Consider the following 4,527-nt stretch of genomic DNA (forward strand, 5'->3'; position numbering starts at 1 on the left):
AGCAGAAAAGGAACGGGGGCTGCTGGTCGACAGCCGGCTGAATATGAGCCAGCAGTGTGCCCAGGTAGCCAAGAAGGCCAATAGCATCCTGGCTGGTATCAGCAATAGTGTGGCCAGCAGGAGGAGGGAAGTGACTGTCCCTCTGTACTCTGTACTGGTGAGGCCGCACCTTGAATACTGTGTCCTGTTTTGGGCCCCTCACTCCAAGAAGGACATTGAGGTGCTGGAGTGTGTCCAGAGAAGGGAACGAAGCTGGTGAAGGACCAGTCTAGAGCACAAGTCTTATGAGGAACAGCTGAGGGAACTGGAGTGACTGGGAACAGGAGACTGAGGAGAAACCTTATCACTCTCCACAACTACTTCAAAGGAGGTTGCGGCAATGTGGGGGTCCATCTCTTCTCCCAAGTAAGAAGTCACAGAAAAAGATGAAATGGCCTCAGGTTGTAGCAGGAAAGGTTTAATTTGGATAATAGGAAAAATTTCTTCATTGAAAGGGTTGTGGGACAATGAAACAGGCTGCACAGGAAAGTGTGGAGTCCTCATCCCTGGAGGTATTTAAAAGACATGTAGATGTGGTGCTGAGGAACATGGTTTAGTGGTGACTTGGCAGTGCTGGGTTAACAGTCGGACTTGAAGATCTCTGCCAACCAAAACAATTCTATCATTCTATGAAGTCCTAAAGATTTGATACCTGGAAAAAGCATCAAGATGCAACTAACTATATTGGAGAATGCTTTATAACACATCAAATAAGCTAAATACTGTAGAGGAAATAACCTATTTAAAGAGAGGAGTGTCTATATCATTTTTCCTATGTCACATTTGTGTATACATTCATTGGAATCAGATCAAATCTTTGGTGCCCCTTGATTTTCAGCATCTGTCATCATTCTAGTTGCACCTGTGGAGTCTTTTCAGCTAACTCAGGGCAGCCAAAATGAACTCCAGCATTATGGGTGAGACCAAATACATTTTCAGAATGAAGAACGAATTTTCTGATGTTAAAAAGCTCATTTGGTTTTAAAAGATACAATATATTCCAGCCACCTTTACCTATTAAATATTGACTTAATTATGCAATGTTACAGTATCACATTCTGTACTTAGTCCTTATGATAAATGTTTAACATTTATACTTTCACTCGTTTTCAAACTTAAACCAATTGCCAGATTATCAAATATCACTTCGCACTCCATGATCTTTCTTAACCACCAAGAAAGGGTTTTTCCAGCCTTCCAAGAAGCTGACCCCCAGCAAGCTGTTTTCTGTAGCCACTGCTCTACAAGGGTCACAAAACTTTAGATGCCACCTGAAAGGCAATTGTTTTAAAACATTCTGTAATGGAAGTCAGAGTTCCACATATGCATGAAATGACAATAAGAATCTGATTTCCATGTCCCTGTTTATCCACATGTGAATCCTTCAACGTAGTAGAATACGTAGCATTTGTACAAACTTTTTCTAATGGGAAAAATGGATAATCTTGGAGTTCTAGGTTAAACTACAGGAGTTCAGCATCCACCCCCCACATTTGGATTTGAGCACTTCCAGTTTGTTCCACTGTCTCCCAGCTCAGTCAGTGTTAGACCAAATTCCCGCTCTTTTGTGATCTAAGTCATTAAGGAAATGGGCCAGAAAGAAAAGTTTAGAAGCAAAGCTTTTGGAGACTATAATTCAGCATTTACCAGTGAAAGTTAAAATAATTTGCTCTCTCGCCTTGTGCTGCCCCTGAGTCTCTACTACATGATGATCTCCAGCTGCTCCAAGTAGCTAACTAAATTTTCATGGTATTTTCATTGATCGTGAGCAAATATTCCTCATGAAGCAGAAGCAAAATAAACACTTAAGACCGATACATTTTGTTACTGTTTAATTTCTTGGATTCAACACATTGCACAAGACAGTCCAAAAAAAAGCCAGAACATCGTAATGTTTTCACATTTCAGAATACCATTATCAGAACATCAGTAAAATTCGATTCTTGGTTTTTTCTTTCTTTTTTGACATACCAGCTCATTGTCTCACTTGCATTGCACTGCATTATTTCTTGGCCACAAACATGTGTTTACCGGTGAAAATCTAGTGTCAGTCTTAGTTATGTGTCTTGTGAAATTCCAAATGCTCAAGCCACAAAATAAACAAAACTACGGAAAAACCAAAACCTCAACTATTGTCTCAGCTCATATTGTGTCATGATCCAGCCCAAATGATTTTATGCAAATACAGATAAAATGTACGGTAAAACTGAGTCAGAGTTTACTCAGCTTCTTAGGTAGGGTTTTAAAGAGCTTGTAAGCCATATAATATCCTAATATGAGCCTATAGAGTAAATTTTGCTAATTCACATTTGGTTTATTCACGAACCAAACAATTCAAATGTTATGATGCCCAGCTTCTACTTTCAACTTCTCATTATTTTAACAAAATTAATAACAGAACTTAAGTCTTGTGGTTTAAGTACAAAATTAGATAACTGAAATTTGTACTAAAAAGTACAAACTGAGATAGGTTAATACAACTAAACTTGACAGCAATCTTTTCAAAAGAAAGAGCTCTGATCGTGTCCCATAGAAATAAAACAATCTGCAAGATAGTTAAATAAGACTTAACTTCTGCAGGACCTACTACAGTTTTCCATCTACCTTATTTCACAGTAAGAAATCAGTGAACAAATATGGATTATCATCTCTTACTACAGTGAATTATGCACTAACTTCAAAAGTGTACTTATGATTCTATTTTTCAGTGGTGACACAGGAGACATTTTCTCCTTTGGAAATTTTTCAGGCAGCGACTTCAGTCAAGTCTACATCAAGTTACACTGTCTCTTTTAGATGTTTCGGAAGTTCAAGTTTACAAAGGACTCCATCCAACAGCATTACTCCAAAGCTACTGGAACACGAAACAGGCAAGAGAATTAAGCTGCCAAATGCAGAATTACTTACTCCCAGAGTCTGTAATTCTTTAAATCAAGGAAGCAAAAGAAAAATAGCCATTATGGTATTTTTATCCTTTGTTACACATGTATGAAGCACTGACATGAACCTATCAGGAAGAGTCCTTAATAAGAGGGGGAAGGTAAAGAGAATGGAAAAATAGGGTTTTCAAAACTATACTTTGAACAGTTCTTTTGATTGCAAAGGCTCTCCAGCCTCCTAATTAATGTGTAGCTGCACATTTCTATGAGCTATGTTTTGACAAAGATATCTTTTCAGATTCATACAGATCTGACGTGAAAAACATTTCTCTGCCACAAGCTGAAGTAGGAATTAATTTATTTCACTGTCAAGCAAACAAGTAGCTTTAAGCTACTTTACAATGAGTCCCAGAAATGAAATGTCACTCTTCTGAAGCTTACAGGATATGATTGACTAAGTACTGTATTGCTGTTCATTTTATTTTTTTTTAAAATGGCAAACACAAAGCCACTGTCAGTAAGAAAATACAAATTGGTCTGCATAAGAAATAATCAGCAGTGTTCCTGTATATTTGATATTCCTCTGTTTAAGTATGTATACAGTTGTGCAACACCTGTTTTCGGAGAGCACTTTGTTAAGAAATCCAGTCTGCTACATCAACATCAAGCACATCTACCTAGAAAGTAAACCGAAAGAAACAGGTTTCCACTCCCCGCTGACTTCAAATGAAAAGCACACACAACAGAAGTACCACTTCCATGAAGGCAGTGAGACCCGTGTTAATAGAACTAACTAGCATCCAGCGAAAAAGCTAAGCAGATAGCTAACACTTAGCCCTGAGAAACAACCAGCCACCAGGTCCCCACTTCCTCTGAGAGGGCTCAGCTGTGCGGGGTAAGACATGCAGCAGCGAGAGAATCCAGCCAGCCTGGCGAGCCATTTCCAAGAAGCGGGCTCCTCTTCTCTTCGAAAGCCTAACCGCTCATCAACTTATCTTCCCCACAGCGATAACTCCCCGTGCTCCTTCCTGCACACACCGCTGCCTCTTCTGTACCATCCCCCAGCAGGTTTGCGGCCTGGTGGGCACGGGGCAACAGGCTCTCTCTTCAAAACGAGCTCCGGAGCTATAGCGGGCACCTCCGGCCGATGTCTGTTAACACACAGACCCCTCTCTGCAGAGCCCCTGCACAGGCTGAAGTACAAACGATCCCAAGGGGTGTTGCGTGGCAGCTTTTTTTTCCACTTAAAGACGTTTCTCCCACTGGTAAAACTTTCATGGCAGCCGAGGACCTCAGCCATGTCTAACCTCCCTCCGGTGAATAACTGAAAGCCGATCATTAAAAACCAAAGCTCCGCAAGACTTCAGGCGAAGGATCATTAAGCTGCCTCCCGAGTCAGTGACCTCAGTGAGAAACCCTGTACCCCACTATGCACCTGCAGGCCAGAGCACTATGTAGAACACCTCAGCGACTAGGGGATAGCACAGGGCTCCAGGAGGCCTCCACCCCGACCCCCTCTCGAAGCCGGGCCAAATTCAGAGCCAGGTGAAGGTGTTCTCTGATTTTTTTTTATTAATCACCTCAACCCAACAGCCGCCGACTCGAGGAC

This window comes from Buceros rhinoceros, unplaced genomic scaffold (assembly GCF_000710305.1).
Source record: "Buceros rhinoceros silvestris isolate BGI_N320 unplaced genomic scaffold, ASM71030v1 scaffold1512, whole genome shotgun sequence".
Classification (NCBI taxonomy): Eukaryota; Metazoa; Chordata; class Aves; order Bucerotiformes; family Bucerotidae; genus Buceros; species Buceros rhinoceros.